This window comes from Sander vitreus, chromosome 8 (assembly GCF_031162955.1).
Source record: "Sander vitreus isolate 19-12246 chromosome 8, sanVit1, whole genome shotgun sequence".
Lineage (NCBI taxonomy): Eukaryota > Metazoa > Chordata > Actinopteri > Perciformes > Percidae > Sander > Sander vitreus.
Genome location: NC_135862.1, coordinates 4,789,146 through 4,807,678, shown reverse-complemented (window position 1 = coordinate 4,807,678; position 18,533 = coordinate 4,789,146). Strand labels below are relative to the sequence as shown.

At 42.8% G+C, this 18,533-nt stretch overlaps 1 pseudogene across 1 annotated transcript; it reads left to right on the top strand.

The window, feature by feature from the left end:
• Positions 1-285: 285 nt before the first annotated feature.
• LOC144521835 (peroxisomal succinyl-coenzyme A thioesterase-like) lies at positions 286-18,298 on the top strand (annotated as a pseudogene). The gene is made up of 11 exons (XR_013502361.1): positions 286-418; positions 4,253-4,474; positions 5,363-5,462; positions 5,550-5,740; positions 10,237-10,406; positions 13,938-14,057; positions 14,253-14,335; positions 15,542-15,635; positions 16,347-16,428; positions 17,815-17,956; positions 18,068-18,298. The product of XR_013502361.1 is annotated as a peroxisomal succinyl-coenzyme A thioesterase-like (transcript).
• The last annotated feature ends 235 nt before the right edge of the window (positions 18,299-18,533 follow it).

Below are 18,533 nucleotides of genomic sequence, written 5' to 3'. Positions count from 1 at the left end.
GCGCTGGTGTGTGTGCGTCGAGCCGGCATATAAGACGACCAGCCACGCTGAGGCGGTACTAAAATCTGCAATGGAAAACGGACGCACAGTACTGTGTCGAGTCGAGTCGAGCAGGTACCATGTAATGAAAAAACGCCATTACTGTCTATGTGTTTGAGCCGTTAAACAGGCAGAAACTGGAGTGTCGGTGAGTCGACGGCGCCATCTTGTGTCGGGACACGGGGATGTGGCTGTGGGAGGAGATTAAAGCTCCACACGGTGAGGCTGAACTTTGGAATCTCAGCTGTATCTGTGTGTGTTGTTGCAGAGTTGTTTGATTCACACAGATTCAGTCACAGCTTGGTTTCCAGACTCTGAGACAACTTCAACGAAACCAACCGACAAGACGTTAAACCTGAAGACAACAGCTTAACGTTAGGTATGTTCTCGCTGAACAGGAATTGGTTCACACACATAAGTTAGGCTAAGTAATAATTGTGCAACTTTGGAGGTATGAAATGAGACGTGTTACATGTGGAATTTGAGCTTATATATCTAATGTGAGAAGCCTACAGAGGTCCACATAATTAAGTTTTGTCTCACAGTAGAAGCAACTTTCTGTCTCTGTAAATGATTGATTCTTCTGTTGTGTTGAAGGTCCCAACGTTATCAGTGTAACGTTAGAATGTATGTAACTAAATACATTTACTCAAGTAACGGAAAGTGGTATTCAGACCCTTTAGTGAAGTTAAAGTAATACCTCCCTTTAAAAAATACTCTGTTACAAGTAAAAATCCTGCATTGAAAAGTATGTAGCCTAAGTATTATCAGGAAAATGTACTTAAGTATTCCAAGTAAAAGTACTTAATACAGAAAAAATGTCCTCTCTTTGTTTTGTATGCAAACCTTAATCTGTAAAGTAGCCCAACATAAGCTTTCAAATAGCCTAACTGTAGTGGGGAAAAAAAGAACAATGTATTTACTCTGAGATGTAGTGGAGTAAAAGTATAAAGTGTCATGTGGAGAAAGGAATTTCCTGCAAGAGGACCCCCACATTTTGAGTGTCAAACACGCTTTAGTGCGTAACTTTTTGATATTAACGAATGTCCGTTACATTCAAGCCATTGTCAAATGAGTTGCTAAAAAGCTCATTAAGACTATCAGCTCCACCAAACTCTCTCTGTATTTCTCAGTATGGCTGTGTTCAGAAACTAGTCTTATCCAGCGAACTGTGTGGAGGAGGGGTGGTGGGTGGGGTGCGCCATCACGGAGGGCTTCGCAGAACTCCGCAGTTGCCTGTTTTACAGTTTTACAGTTCTGCGGAGGCTCCACGCAGAGCTTTCGGCGTTGTGGCCTGATGTTTATACTTGTGCGCTGGTGTGTGCGTCGAGTCGGCGTGTGTGTGTGTGTGTGTGTGTGTGTGTGTGTGTTTGTGTGCGCGCGCGCGCGGAGTGGGTGATAGAGCGAGGGAGAAGTGAGAGAGTGACGGCGATTATCTTTGGAGCGAGTACTGACTCTACAGTCATAGTGAGAGAAACAAAGTGTCTGCTCTGTGATTTCTGACCACGGTGGGAAATATGTAGCAGGAAAAGTTAACCCTCTCCATGATTTCATGTTGTTTATGGAGAAGGAGAACCAAGAAATGAGTGAGGGGGGAATGCTACCACGCCATGGCCGACGTGTAGTTACATTTTTCGAGAGGTGCTCGCCAGGCTACAGCGTAGGGTAGTGTCGATTCGACGCACGACTATAAAACGGCCCCATTAAAAAGTCTAAAAGTAATAAGCCCTTTAACAATTCTTTCTGTCTGTCTGTGTACTATGTTGAAGAAGAAAGATCAACATGGGGATCTGTGTCATACAAAAATAGGTCAAATCCATCACAGTCCATCAGGCAAGCTCAAAACAGGACAAACCAGACTCTTTGCCCCTGCTCTTCCATCAGAAAACATGTACAGAATATGTCAAAATGAAGAATATATCTCCCAGACTCTCATTTGATGGCACCCCCCTCATCATTGACCTTCACCGAGTGCCAGAAAACCAAACTTCCAAAATAAACAGTGGAGAGTGCACTGGCTTTCCACAACACAGTGCCATGGCCCAGACCTCAACCAGACCTGGGGGGGGGGGTGTCACGCCTCAGAAACACCGCCATAACCCTCAGTGGTTAAAACCTGGGCCAGGTCGGAGACGTTGGACACACGGCAAGCTTGTTAAAAGATGGCTGACCATCTGCTGTGGAGGTATTTAGACCACCATGATGTGGCCCTATAGCTGAACTCTCTCGCAATAAGTTTATCACTCTGCCCTAAGATTTATATTTGGTGATGGATTTAGTACCCACCACTGTCTCCTTTATCAAAATGTAGGCTGGACTTTCTTGGCTCTAAGGGAGCAACACTGCATTCTATTTATCTACAAAGCCTTGCTTAAAAAATTGCCTATATACTTATAAATCTTATCACTATGGCACTCGCACTAGTGACTCCTTGGTCCTAAATATTACATTTGTTAGGACATAATTAGGCAAAACTGCATTTGAATATTATGCCCCATATAAATGGAATAGCCTGCAGTTTCCAATGCAATTGAATTGAATCACTTTAAATGTCTTCTTTATGAGTCCATGTATCCTGAATGTACATGTGCATTTTGAGTTTAACATTATGTAACTGTTTCATGTGTGTACTATGTATTGCAACTGTATAGTGTGTATATTAATTGCTATGTTTGGTGATTTTCTATGTGTTGTAATTTTGCATGGCATGTAATCAGGGCGTCATTGGAAAATCACCTTACTGTCCAACAATACTCAGACAAGGAAGGAAAGTATTTTAGTGAAGCAGAGGGACCTAACAACAGTAATCAGTAACCTGCATCAGATCAGGATGTGGATAATGAACACAAGTCCAATAAAAATACACAACAGTAAATTAACCCTTAAGCGTGATTTATGCCTCTGTTTAAAATCTACGCCGTGGCCACGTACGTGTAGACGCGGACCCTACGCCGTAGCCTGACGTGCACCCCTTGAAAAATGTAACTACAAGTCGCGGCGACACAGAGGAGACACTTTGTTTCTCTCACTATGACTCTAGAGTCGCTACTCGCTCCGAAGCTAATCAACCTCACTCTCTCACTTGCTCTACCACACACGCACACACACACATGCCTGCCCTGCTATTAGATCGACGCACACACCAACGCACAAGTATAAACTTCAGGCCACTTACGTAGGCTACGGCGAAAGCTCTGCGTGGAGCCTCCGCTTTACTTGAGAACGAGGTGGCTAACCGCTAGCGCTGCTGCTAGCGCTGCTGCTAGCGCTGCTGCTAGCGCTGCTGCTAGCGCCGCTAGCAGTTAGCCACCTCTTTCTCAATGGCAAAACACTGCTACAACACACAAGTTGACCCTAATCTACAAAAGAAATTGTATAGAACTACTTACGTGTCCCTGTTCTGCAGGTATTCCACACAAAGTTGGAAGTGCGCCCTCATTTAGAAGAAGTCTCCCGGCTAATCATGCCTTGTACTTACCAAAGTTGGAGAAACAGCTAGCTGATGTGGTATTAGCTAAAGTGGTTAGAACACACCAAATGTTTCGGCCGATGACATAGATAGCTCTCTCCAGCTCACCCGGAGACTGAAGGCAGGACACATTCAGAAAACCGTATCTCACTCAAAACACCATGGATGTTTTTTTTTTTCAAAGTTTGTATACGTGTGTGGAAGCACCAGAGACACGAAATAACACCCCAAATCCCAGAAAAAGTGTTTTCTTTTCATAATATAGGCACTTTAAAATAGACTTGAAGTAATGCAGACTTTTTCTGTTAAAGTTTGATTGGGTCTCAGTTTGGTTGATATAAAGTGCTAGTCAGATTGTCTAAAAGCACCATAACAAATACGTTTTGGCAGTACATCAATCTCGCCCACTTTATAAAGTGATTATCCAGGTACATAGAACAGGTAAATGAATAAACTCTTCTCGCGAGCTGTTTTTTCTTCTTCTACCAATCAACCAAGCTCTTGTGTGATGGCTGCAGGTTAAACCCGGGTTACATTGAAACAATTCATTTATATTTCCCATCACAGTCTCTGCCCTAAAAGTTGTGTATTTATATGGATATTTCAATTTGTTCTGAATTAGAAATTGTACATCTAAATGAAAAACGCCAAACAACATACATGAATCCATCATCTGCCATTATTAGGAAGATATCCGTCCAGTCCGAGAGTTTTGGTTTCATTATTTGGTCATATCTGTCTCAGGTAGTTTCATGTCGGGCCAGTTCAGGATGGACAGGAAGCAGTGTTGTGTGAAGCTGTCGGTCCAGCCGTCCAGAGGGCTCATGGATGAGAAGTTTATCATCCTGGTCCAGAACGTCTTCCCTGGTTTCCAGCTGACGCTCCACGCCCTCTACAAGTGTGACGACGGACACAGCTGGGAGGCGTTCGCTCACTACATCGCCAGCGCCATCGGGACTGTGAACGGTTACGTTTTATAATGCTTAAGGCCCGTCCACACCAAGAACAATAACTATAACCATAACTATAACCATAACTATAATGATGTGAGCATCCACAATGCTGAGCAATAACATTCTGCAGACGTCGACGTCAAGCACGCACTGCACGCTCCAGCTGATAATAATACATTCAGCAGACTTTGCAACGTACAATTACAGGAATGTCTGTAGTAATATCCTACATTTTTGTGAATTCGGGTACATTTTATGAACCAAAAAACTCTGAGCGGCGGTCCCCGCGGCGCCGACACCGCTGCCTTCTCCAGGAAAGAGCGGCGCACACACAGAGCTCCATAGAGCCGGGGGGATGAGACCGGGCTGGCGGTGTCAGATCTGTGCAGAGCATCGGAACAAAAACACAGACAGTATGATAATCACATCTAAAACACAAGATTCACTCTCTGTGGTTTCTCTGACACGAGAAATACTTTTAAAGTACTGATGTTTAAAAAAACAAAACCTGTGTGAAACACATCTCTCTCGTCTGTAAACTCAGATGGATTTTGATTGGCTGCCAGTGTTTCTATTCTTCATCAAATCGCTCTGAAAGTGATCCCAGCGATATCGTTCTCCACTGTCACTGTCGTTATAGTTGTGGTGTAGATTCCGCCATCCACTTCAGTTACAGCGATTTCTAAAACTATAGCTTTATAGTTATCGTTATAGTTATCGTTCTTGGTGTGGACGGCCCTTTAGACCTCGAAAATTCAGAAAAGGGAAATCAGAAATGTTTGCAGGCATCATCAAGTTTGTGAATAGCAGCAATCCACATTTTGTTACAAAATGATGGAATTGATTTAAAAGAATGAACATCCAAATAAGAAATTAATTTTTCGTGCCTTTTACACTACAGTTTCAGAGGATCCCAGTCTGGGCGGGACATATTCTGGGGTTGAACCGATGGGTCTTCTGTGGAGCCTCAGACCAGTTCCAGGCAGCAAACCTTGGCTCAGGTAGGTCAATAAGAGTAGGCGCTGTTCAGATGATAGCAATGAATACTGAATCAGTGTCAGAATCGCCTCTTTCCCATCATCCCCCAGGATGAGGAAGATGAACGTCCAGACTCCCATGGAGGTCACAATCTCGGTGTACCCGGGCCACCAGACCGAGGGCTTCCTGGATCAGGTGTCGCTGGCCGGTGTGATGGTGGAGCGCTGGTACATGGCGCCTGGTGTCCGCAGGATCCCGATTACAGAGGCCGGACTCACTGCGACCCTCTTCCTGCCCCCAGGTAGGACCAGGGGAGAGTCGGGAGGGAGGTTTCTGGATGGACATCAGGTGTGAAATTAGGCTTGTTCACGATGAGCCAGGCCTGCGCGGAATCGCCCACCGGCGATCGCCGCCCAATGCATGCTGGTTAGATTTGTGTCCGACTTTATCCCATCTTGCTCAGATGTCATGCACACGTGGGCAGCGGTAACCTCACGAGATCAGAGAGTCAGAGAGACTAAATTCGTTCAGATTACGGATCATCTGCAGCCTTTTGTTAACAGAAATCAGAAAGCCTTTATTGTCATTGCATAGGAATACAACTAAATTAGTTGCACTCAGGTGATGCATTCCAACATAAAAACACAAGACAAAGGACATCAGCAACAGATTGCATACATTACATTACATGTCATTTAGCTGACGCTTTTATCCAAAGTGACTTACATGAAGTGCTTTCAACCCTGAAGGTTCAAACTCCAGACAACAAGTAGTAAGTACATTAGCTTTAAATAAGCAAAGCTACAAAGAGCCATATGAAAGGGCATCTTCAAGAAATATATATTTTTTTTATGTTTATCCGAGGTGTAGCCGGAAGAGATGTGTTTTTAGCCTTCGGCGAGAGAGTTGGTGTACAGAGAGAAGAGGAGGGGACCCAGGACTGATCCCTGAGGAACCCCAGTTTTGAGTGGGCAAGGTTCTGAGGTAGATCCTCTCCAAGTGACCCAGTAGGTTCGGTCTGTCAGGTAAGATGTGAGCAATGAGAGCGCAGAACCAAGGTTATAATCGTTAACGAAAACTAACTAAATAACGAAAACTAGGTGGGAAAAAAACATTGTCGTTAACTGAAGTAAAAATAAAAACGAGGCATTACAAAAAAACGATAACTAAAACTGTAATGTCTGTTTGCAAAACTAACAAATAAAATTAATAGTAAATGTCTTAGTTTTCGTTTTTCTCGATCTTTCATAGAGCAAATAACGTCATATCTCTCCGACCATGACATTTACCCGTAGACATGTATAGTTTCCGACTGGGAACCCAGACATTCCGACATTCCACGTCAAATTGAACACAACATGTCCGTGGCTCCGTCCCTCTCGCCTGGCATCATAGCGGTACCGAAAGTCGGAAGAAAGCGACAGTCCTATTTGATTATGACTGTGTCAGATAAAAGCGCCTTGCAGTAGAAGGTGGTAAAATATGTGGACAATTTATTACAGGGAAAAAAATCCCACTAATATGAAAGTACATTTGAGAAGCGCACACAAGCTAGGAGGCTAACCTAGCTTACCTTAAGGAGAACGCAAAGCCCCCTTTCCCCAAAACAGAAGCTAACCCCGGTAACGTTATGGGCATGGATGTATGGATACAGGGCCAGGCAGCATGACAGAGACAACAGCAGGACAGAGAACACTACAGGAAGGCTTTCACCGGTGACCCGATAGCTGCTGGTTAGTACATACGCAGGAACACCAAAAGCGGGAGGAAGCGTGGGTTAATATGTGGATTGATACTGGGATGTCTACACAACTGTGTGAGTCGATTGACTTCGCCACTTTACTCTAAGTTGAAAACACCTGTTCATGTATGTCTTCTTTAGTCTGTTGGCTATTTAGTTTTTTTTTCCTGGAACATGTCACTTATACATTTTGCACATACTGCGTCTTGTGTAAACTGTTTACATATTTATGACCATATGTAGGCTACATTTTATGTACTGGTGTTATTGTTGAATACATTGTGAATACATATTTCTAAAATTGTATGATGTTTTTGTTGAGTTATTATTACACAATACTTTTTCTGATCTTTTTAATCCCCCGACAAATAACCCATATTACAAAAAAAAGACTAAAACTAATAAAAAAACTAAAACTAAGCATTTTCAAAAAAATAAAAACTAACTAAACTAGCAAACTCGCTTTAAAAACTAATTAAAACTAAACTGAATTTGAAAACAAAAAGTCAAAACGAAATAAAAATAAAAACTAATGAAAAAATGCAAAACTATAATAACCTTGCGCAGAACCTGAGACACCCAGATCCTGGAGTGTCGAAATGAGGATCTGGTGGTTCACTGGGTCGAAGGCAGCAGAAAGGTCCAGAAGGATGACGACGGACGGGAGAGAGGTTGCTCTAGCAAAGTGAAGCTGTTCAGTGACAGCAAGCAGGGCAGTTTCTGTTGAGTGGCCAGCCTTGAAGCCAGACTGGTGGGGGATCAAGAAGGTTGTTCGGTGGAGATAGATAGAGAGTTCATTATAAATGGCACGCTCAAGAGTTTTGGATAGAAATGGAAGAAGGGAGACGGGTCTGTAGTTATTTACCTCAGACGAGTCGAGTGTTGGTTTTTTTGAGTCGTGGGGTCACTCTTGCCTCTTTGAGGGCATCGGGGAAACAGCCAGTTGACAAGGAGATGTTGATGAGACGGGTGAGGAAAGGAAGAAGGTCAGGAGCAATAGACTGGAGAAGGTGAGAAAGGATAGGATCAAGGGGGCAGGTGGTTAGGGCGGGCGGAGGTAATCAAAGTAAGAATTTGATTTGAGGGGTGAAGGAGGAAAGAATACTAGATGTGATGGATGGAAAGATAATTTCAGGAAGTGTGGTGGAGAATGAAGAGCAATCTGGGAGGTTAGAGAAGATGGAAAAAAAGCTTTTGGGGTTGGAGAAAGCGGATTCAATTTTGGTTTGATAAAAGGCAGGTAGAGAAAGGTAGAGCATTTTGACAGCTACTCTGTCTTAATAAAAACTTCTGGACACTGTGTACAAGCTAGTATATGGGTCTGATAACATCTTATTAAATCGGAATCAGACCTAACAGGATGTGAGTGTTTCTGGGATTTCATGTTCGGCCTGAAGGGTGCTGGAAACGGCTGAAAACTGCCCGACTTGACCGCAGGTTTTTGTCACAGCCCACTGCTGCTGCCGCCTGCTCTCATCCACTTTACAGGCGAGGCGTACCTCATCTCGAACAAGCCTATTCATGTGACATGGATGACCATTAACCATGAAAACTAACCAAGTTCAGCATGAGTTAGTTGGGTCTGTTAGAATAAACAAGGGTTCGGGTAGTGAAATACTGCTAGACCTATCTCCACAGCGCTGTAGAGTAAGGTCTAGCTACACACATACATTCTGGGATAGGGGAAAAAAAACGCTTGGGTTGTTTGTATTTCTTTAAACCAATCACAATCGTCTTGGATGGTGCTAAGCTCCGGATGCAGCAACGTGGCTCTGCAAAATAGTTTCTGGTGGAACATTTGCACCCCGCAAAAGAAAACGGCACATACAATATTAACTGTTCACATAATACAGTAACGTGAGCTATTAAAGGAACACTGCCAACTTATTGGGACTTTAGCTTATTCACCGTAACCCCCCAGAGTTAGATAAGTCCATACATACTCTTCTCATCTCCGTGCGCGTGGTAGCTCTTTCGGACGGCTCCACCGGTAGCTTAGCCTAGCACGGATCCTGAAGGTAATTGGTTCCAACTAGCCTACTGCTCCCAATAAGTGACAAAATAACGCCAACACGTTCCTATTTACATGGTGTGATTTGTATAGTCGCAGCATTCTCAGAAAGGCGAAGCACTGCTACTTCTGCTACTTGGGCGGAGTGATATGTTTGCACCTGAGAAGCACCGGACAGAGAGTGAAAATGCTTCGCTTTTCCGAGACTATAGTTCCCAGTTTATATACAGTTAGAAGATGGCTGTGTCTCATGTGACCTTGTTATTTGTACACCCTGTGACTATACAAATCACAACATGTAAATAGGAAAATGTTGGCGTTATTTTGTCACTTATTCGTAGCAGTAGGCTAGTTAGAACCAGTTACCTTCAGGATCCTTTCTAGGCTAAGCTACCGGTGGAGCTGCCCGAAAGAGCTGCAATGCGCACGGAGATGAGAAGGGTATGTATGGACTTATCTAACTCGTTACGGGTTACGGTGAATAAGCTAAAGTCCCAGTAAGTTGGCGTGTTCCTTTAAATTAGCTGGATACATGGTTAAACCTCATAGAACTTTTTCACGGCAGACATGTTGACATGTCATAGTAGGAAAAGCACAGGTGTATTCAAAACCATTAATGATGGCTGCATTCCACTTAAGAGAGGCCCTGGTATTGTGCATGCTGACTCACTGAAATAGCTTCCTGGGACACTTGATGGAATTGAGCCATCGTTAAGGTTATCAATTTCAGCTGTGCTTTTCCTATTATGATAAGTCATGTGTACTTCGTCCACAGCAATCCCACCAATCGGTCCCAAAACGTCCCAGTTAGAGAGTAAATGCCGTAAACGTGTTCTTTGTAAATCTATACAATCATTCCCCGAAAGAACCAAGCAGGCCTGCCTTGTTGCACAATCCAGGCTTTAACCTGGAAATGTATTTCCATTGAGCCACACTAGGGTTAGGTTTATAGGCTTATGTTTCCATCAGATGTAATCCCAGAGAACAAATGAACAATATAAACTGTAAACTGTGAACTGTTTTTGGTGATTTCATGTCTCTGAAGGACCGGGACCTTTCCCTGGCCTCCTGGACCTGTGGGGGGGTGGAGGGAAGTTGGTGGAGTACCGCTCAGCGCTGCTGGCCTCTCACGGTTTCGCCTCCCTGGCCCTTGACTACCTGACGCCAAAAGTCACCATAGAAACCGGGAAGATGGTGGACAACCAGTACTTTGAGGTAAACCCCATGAGTGTCTAGATCACAACACAATCAGCATTTATTTAAAGATCCCATGGCATGAAAATTTCACTTTATGAGTTTTTTTTTAACATTAATATGAGTTCCCCCAGCCTGCCTATGGTCCCCCAGTGGCTAGAAATGGTGATAGGTGTAAACAGAGCCCTGGGTATCCTGCTCTACCTTTGAGAAAATGAAAGCTCAGATGGGCCGATCTGGAATCTCCTCCTAAGTAAAGCTCATTGTGGGACTGGCTCTAGTGGCTGTAATTCTGTACCAAGGCTGAATTTCGGGAAAGAGACTTCAGATACAGTATTAGGGGGACCACTGAGGCCTATATAAAAGAGACTTCAGATACAGTATTAGGGGGACCACTAAGGTCTATATAAAAGACACTTCAGATACAGTATTAGGGGACCACTAAGGTCTATATAAAAGAGACTTCAGATACAGTATTAGGGGACCACTAAGGTCTATATAAAAGAGACTTCAGATACAGTATTAGGGGACCACTAAGGTCTATATAAAGAGACTTCAGATACAGTATTAGGGGACCACTAAGGTCTATATAAAAAGAGACTTCAGATACAGTATTAGGGGACCACTGAGGTCTATATAAAAGAGACTTCAGATACAGTATTAGGGGGACCACTAAGGTCTATATAAAAGAGACTTCAGATACAGTATTAGGGGGACCACTGAGGCCTATATAAAAGCATCCAAAAATCAGCATGTCATAGGACCTTTAAAACATCCCAAAACAAGTTAGGAAATAGCCACATCCAGCAGACACAGCTGCAACATGAGCTTCCTGTTGCAGCCGTGTGTTTGTATCCACCTGATGGACGTAATATTCACTCAAGAGTCTGCACATTTCTGCCAAAGCGAAGTTACAGTATTTATAGTCTATATCCACGATGTTCCACTTCCGGGATTGCTTCGATGCCGCAAGAAATCCCACCGGATGCATGTCTTTTTCGACGATTTCCGCTACCCTCCGCTTTCTTTGTGTTGGCGTTCTAAACTCCCGTGGATCCATGAGGACAGTGGTTAACTGCTCCTCAGATCTCTGCAGGGTAAATCCAGACAGCTAGCTAGACTATCTGTCCAATCTGAGCTTTCTGTTGCACGACTAAAACAACTTTTGAAAGTACACATGTTCCACCACAACGACAAACCACCGAGGCTGTTTTGCAGCGGCTCCTTACAGGGCTTAGTACCGGCCATGCCGATTGTGATTGGCTTAAAGAAATGCCAATAAACCAGAGCATGTTTTTCTCCCAACTGGAATGCTGTGTGGACTAGCCAGACCCTCCTCCGCAGCGCCTTGGAGGATTGTCTGGCAATGCGAGACTAAAGTATTTACAGCCTTTCCTGATCCTCTGAGGCCCAGTGTTTGGCTAAGCAGCAACAAGTTTCACCTCTAACCACAGTCCTTGGATCTGAAGAGTATATCTTCAGATCCAAGGACTTTAATGAAACAAATATTGCTGCTTGTGTTGGCTTAAAGTCTTTGCTGCAGACACCAGGGTGTGTGTTATCTGTGTGTTTATGTGTAAACCCATAAGAAACTGGTTCAGAGGTTCATTTACCTTTACAGACTACAGACTGCTCTAGTGGCGAAATTAAGTTTTTAAGGAGTTTTTCTTGGTGTAAAATAAATCTGATATCACACTAGTATTATTATTATTATTATTATTATTATTATTATTACATCTGTACTTTCATATAATGTCAAAAAATGTAGCACAGGGCCTGACCCCTCCAAGGCTTTGAGGAAAATCCATAAAATCTTAAAATCAATGATTAACCTCAATGGTGTAACATAGTCATAACTGTTAACTAGGTTAGGCAGCAGCAGCAGTTTTGATTGGCTGGAGGCAGGAGATGTTTTGGACTTTGTCTCTGAACAGAGGACACTATTGTCCAGCTGTGTCAAGTAAAGTTAATTTTACTCATACAGCCAAAAATCACCATTCAAAAATTTCCCTCAGAGGGCTCGACCCCCTCAATCCTTAGACCCTCAATTCAGATAAAGAAAAACCCCACAGACAAAATAGAGACAAAACTTCATGAAAACAACACAGGAGGGATCCCTCTTCCAGGACAGGCGTTTGAATTATTTTTTCAAGATTTAAATGAGACAAAGATAAACGAAATGGGAGTTGCTTAAAACATAATTTCACAATTTTAGTCGCCTGAGAGGAAAGCTATAAATCAAAGATTAAATGTGTTGCCAATTAAAAAGATTTCAGGTTTGAGTTGGTAGTTAGTATAGCTGTCAGAAGCTTTGTGACATCCAACACTGACTATACGATAAAAGGATGTAGACCGCAAGAAATGCAGAAAGAAGCACAAATAGTCATTGGAGCCATACCCTAAACCCAACAGGAAGTCCGCCATTTTGAATCGAAAGTTTGAAATTAGTGCGATTTTGGCCATTTCCACATGTCGTACTTTAACGAACTCCTAGAGATTTCATCCGATCAACTTCAAATTTGGTCTCTTAAAACGTTAATGATGAAAAGTTATCAAACAGTGTGGGCGTGGCGTGGCGGCCATTTTGAGTCTTTAGCGATGAACAAAGAAGTTGTTGTAACTTGAGTGTACATTGTCGTATCTGCCTGAAATTTCTCACGATTGACAAGGGTCCAGGCCTGAGGACATATACAGGCGCAAATTGACTTTTGGTCATAGCGCCCCCCGCTGGCAACAGGAAATCAGCCTTATATGACAGACATCATCTGATTTACATGAAACTTACAATGTGTGGTCTACATGTGATACTGAGCCGGCCCCTATACTTTAACCACGCCCACTTAATCAGGCCACGCCCCTTCCATAACATTTGAACTGTTTAAGGTAGAGTCTTGTGTGAGGTATCATTGAACTCAGCAGAAAGATCCTTTTTAATTGGTGACGGTTAGCCACGCCCCCTTTAATAACTAATGACCCGTTTCTTGTACATTATTGTGTGAGGTATCATTGATCTCAACAGAGAGTTCTGTTTTCATTGGTCATGGTTTGGCCCGACCCCTATGCTTTAGCCACGCCCCCTTTCACAGCTAATGAACTGTATGACATAGAATCTTGTGTGAGGTATCATTGAACTCAGCAGGGAGTTCCCTTTTCATTGGTGACGATTTGCGATGTCTGCGTGCCGCGCAAATGCACGGTCGCAAGGAGCGGCGTCCACCAGTAACCGCAGTGCGCGCAGAGGCGCGAGGACCCGTCCAACGCTGCTTGCAGCTTTAATTGCATTTTATGTCTGTTAAGAGGCACAAAGGCACTCTAAAACTTGCCCCGACAACTGCCGTTTTAGCTCAGTGGAAGCTCATGCACGTAGCTGCAGCTACTCCATGTTGCCTTCACTGATTCGGGTCGGATTTTTTTCAATCAAAAGTACACGCATATTTATAGCGATCAAGATTAACGTAAAAATTGGCCAGAATTCTCCTTTAATGTAGAGCATGAAAATCCACTAAAATGTTTAACTGAAACAAATCGCAATTCCATCAACAACGACTGCAGAGGGCCTATAAAGTCCTGGAGCAGCATCCTCAGATCCTCAGCAGCAGGATCGCCATGATCGGTCTTTCCTTCGGCACCAGTATCACCTTTAAAATGGCTGTTTACTCCCAAGTTGCAAAGGTAAGACGGCTATAGCTGAGAGTTACTTTACTTTTGGTACTATTAGATCTTTCTTTTCCATTAAAATGAATTCAGTTTCTGGTGTCAGCTAATCATCATGTATAAATAATGTATGCCTATTTAAAGTGTGTGTGTGTGTGTGTGTGTGTGTGTGTGCGTGTGCGCGTTGTGTGTGTTGTGTGCGTCATCTTCCAGCTCAGGTGTATAGTGTGTATTAGTGGGAGTCATGTGCAGCCAGTTGACGGATCTGTGGAACAAATACTGAGTTTCTTTAATAAGTAAGTTCATCTGCCTGCAGTGTTGTGAAGGATACTTTCAAAACGTATTCCGTTACAGAATACATAATACATGCCCAAAAATGTAATTTGTAACGTGTATTATATCAGATTGAGTAACGTATTCTGAATACTTGGATTACTTCCACATTAAATTGCATTTTATTTATTTTAAACGGGGCTAGTCAGTCTTTCAACGGCTCTGGGGCTAGAAAATCAGCACGTAGGAGAATGTAAAGTCGCACGTCAACTATAAAATAGCAAGGTGACCAGTAAAACTACAGCAGACGACTACCCTTGGCTAATTAAAAAAAAGAACTTACTTTAAGATGCTTCTTCAGGTTGGAGGTGGAGGAATTTGGACGCTGAAAGGAGGTTGGTTGCTGGCAAGCAGAGGTTGCACTGCAGAGTTATATTTCATTCTCCCTTCTCTTTCTTTAATGTGAAATGCTGTTTGAATTTCCAAGATAGAAACACATTCCTGCCCTGGCTCTGTTGTGCCGGCTCCATCTCTACCTCTATCAGTGATCACGCAAATAGCTAATTATTTCGTTTTCATATTGGGGCTTCTGGGAAATGCATGGAGTTGCCTTAATTTATTCAGAGAGTGAATAAACTCGTGAAACAGAGATGTATCGTCATGTAATCCATTGATTTCAACAATGTAACTGTATTCTAAATACCAACTATTTAAATTGTAACTGTAACGGAATACAGTTACTCATAATTTGTATTCTGAATACGTAACGCCGGTACATGTAGTCCGTTACTCCCCAACACTGATCTGCCTTTAGTTACTTTAGATCACTTAGATTTTTCCAACTACTTCAAGGACAAATTCGGTGCAAAATGAACTTAGGGGTTAATAACACATGGGTACCGTTCTCTGGGATATTTTTTCATGCTAATCGAATGTGACCAGTTTTAGCGCAAACTGCTAATTAGCTTATAACACGTCATCGGGGCACGGGAAAGTAAAAAGAAATCGCTATTTCAATACCACTAACAAGGCTCAAAATATCACCACACTTCCACGGTAGCATAATGAGGGTCCCTACATGTGAACCGACACATTGAGAACTTTGTAAGTGTACAGACAGTTTATTAAAAAGATAGTTTATAACTTTAATAGCATGTATATGTGAACGCTACTGTCTTTATAAACTATCTTTTTAATAAACTTTACCCGTTTCTGATTTGTCCAATCAGAAACGCTGAGAAGACTCGCTTCAACAATGAGAACCACGTGATCTGCCACGATCTGCTGCTGCCCATCCCCACCGACCCCTCACTCAAAGTGGATGTGAGTACCACTGGACAGAATATCTCCTGATACAGTTCATTTTCTATTCTGTCACTGTGTTTTTGGTCTAAAAAGCAAGTGTCTTTTGTCTCTTTATGGTATTTTTTGCCTTTTTTTGATACTACAGTATTTCTCAACAAGAACTAAACCGTGAACGTTGCAGCTACCACTTAACCACTCAACTACCAGGGCGCCCCATCATTTCTTTTCTTTTTGTGTTTTTTTTTACAACCAAACAAGTGAACAACTTGTCCTGTAGCTTCTCTGTGGAAGTTATTTGTGAATTTTTGACACTGCAATATTGTTGATTTTTGCATTCTTTTATTTTCGTTTACGAAAAAAAATTAGAAATATAACCACAACATAATAATTCTTCAGGTGATGGTAGGTGTAAAAACATGTTGAGGTTAAAAAAACAAATAATTCTGCTCTGGTCTTTCACACAGATACATTTGCTTCTCAGTTAAGCCAGTTATGTAATTTGTTTCAAGATACAGAACACATTTGGGAATTGTACGTGTGCACGATCACAACTTCAGGCTAACTTTTTACATTAGTTGCACTGGTGTGCCTAACTTTTTCATTTAGCTGCACCAGCACATCATTTTGGTGCCCCCCAAAGATTGATCGAAAGATTTAAAAGAATGATATAATAAATCCAATAAATAAACAAAAGCTGAAACACTGCTGCTGCTGTTTGTCTCTGAGCAGGTGGGACAACTCCAGTGTCCTCTGTTGCTGGTTGTAGGTGAGGACGATCAGAACTGGGCCCGCCCACGAGTCTGCACTGGACGTGAGTTTACTGACATGATGACATCTGGTGTGAAAAACAAGCTCGGTCACAAACTTTTGAATAGTGATGTACATATTTACAAATGCTACGGAGCCCTGGAAGTCAAATGGATGACTATTTTATAACTCGCACGCCCGCTTTGAGATTTATTTCAGTTAGCCTAATAGCTGGTTTGATTTGCATTGAGAGATGATCTTATGGAAAGTACCCCATGCCAACCTCTAGGTATGGTGAAGGGGATGTGATGATGGGGGGCTATTTTAATTCCAAAGGCCAAGAGAACTTTATCAGGATCATAGTATCCTGGATCCATGAAATAACTGGCCTTTAGAAATAAAAGTCTGCCTCTATGGGAATTTAACATAGGGGTGTACTGACTTATGCCCCCTGTATTTTAAGGAAGAACATTTATTTATTTACGATACATTATTCATGGAGACATGGTCTCTGTGCCGTGATGACAGCTCTTGGAGAATTAAAGTTTGATCCAAATGATTCCACCTCGCAGCGCTACACTTATATTAGACAAGTAGGCTACTACGTCTTACAAAGCTCTGAAGAAAGAAGAAACGCGTCATGAAACCATCTGGGCCGTGTTGTAGTCGAGTCACCAACTGTCGAGTCCGAGTCGAGTCTCGAGTCCCCAGTGTTCGAGTCCAAGTCAAGTCATCAAAATTGAGTCTGTGTTGAATTCCAAGACTGCCTACATTTCTCCACTCTGGCACCTTTTAAAGAGCTGATATACTAATAACAGAGGGTCTACATTAAACAAAAATGACACCACTGTCACCGTTGCAAAGGGAGTTTCTAAACAACTTTTAGCGGTGCTCTTTCCAGCATTGGATGTAAAATCTGTGTAGGTGAACTTCACGATCCGGGGCGCATCTCTCTGCATTTTCCAAACGTGAACATGTAGTAGGGAGCCCGCGAATCATGCACTACAGTTGCATATATCAATATCAATTCCTTTGTTACGAGAGTAGTGAAAGTAAGAGCGAGAATGCAGCGTTAAGCGAGTGACGTCAGTGAGTGTGTTGTCAAGCAAGGAGTGTGAGCGGTAGCGGTGTCCGACTGAGAAGCGTACGTGTGGCTGTGAGGAAAAAGCGAGAGAAAAAAGAGATCCCAAAGACGCTGTAAAGTGAGTTAACAGTAAACAGTTAACAAGAAGCTTCTCAATCCGATTTTATATTTCCTTCGAGTCCAAGTACAAGTCATCAGTCCGCGAGTCCAAGTCAAGTCCCGAGTCCACAGAATAGAGTCTCGTGAGTGTCGTGTCGGACTCGAGTCCAGAGAACAGAGACTTGAGTGGGACTCGAGTACTCCATCACTGCATCTGGGAATTATGAGATCAGGTTTTTTTTTTTTTTTTACCTCCTGTTTTTCCAGATAAAGGAGATGATGGAGCGGGCGGGGAACAGCCACCTGCTGACTCTCCTGTCGTACCCCGACGCTGGTCACCTGATCGAGCCTCCGTTCACGCCCTTCGCCAAAGCCAGCACCTTCAGAGACGTCTCCTCACGTCAGATGCGTAGGTTCACCTTTAGACCGGGAAGCTTCATTTCTGCATCATTCAAAGTTAAAGTGCCAAAATCAGGACTTGGTTTTTGACTGCTGTGTCTGTTTCCTGTTGTCTTTACAGTGGTAGCGCTGTGGGGCGGGGAGACGGCGGCACATTCTCGAGCTCAGGAAGACGCCTGGAGGAAGACGCTGGTCTTTCTGAGGGCGAATCTGTACGGCAGCGTAAACACTGGTGTTACTTCATTTTCCAACCTGTAACCAAGGTGACAGCTAATGATCAAAGAGTCTCTGTATGGGAAGAGCTTCTTCAGGAGTCTTTGTTTCAGGGAGTTAAAGTCCCGTTAATTAATCCCCAGAGATGATGTAACGGGTTGACAGTTGACAGCTTTAAAGGACATGACATTTTCCTGATTTAATCATCAATCAAAAGATGAATTACTGCGTTTGAAAATATCATGATGAAGACAAGGCAGCTTGATTTATATAGCACATATCAAACACAAAGGCAATTCAAAGTGCATTACATATTGACAAAGAACACAATAAGTATTTGTTCAACTTTGTTTTTCAGTTGAATTAATCAAAAC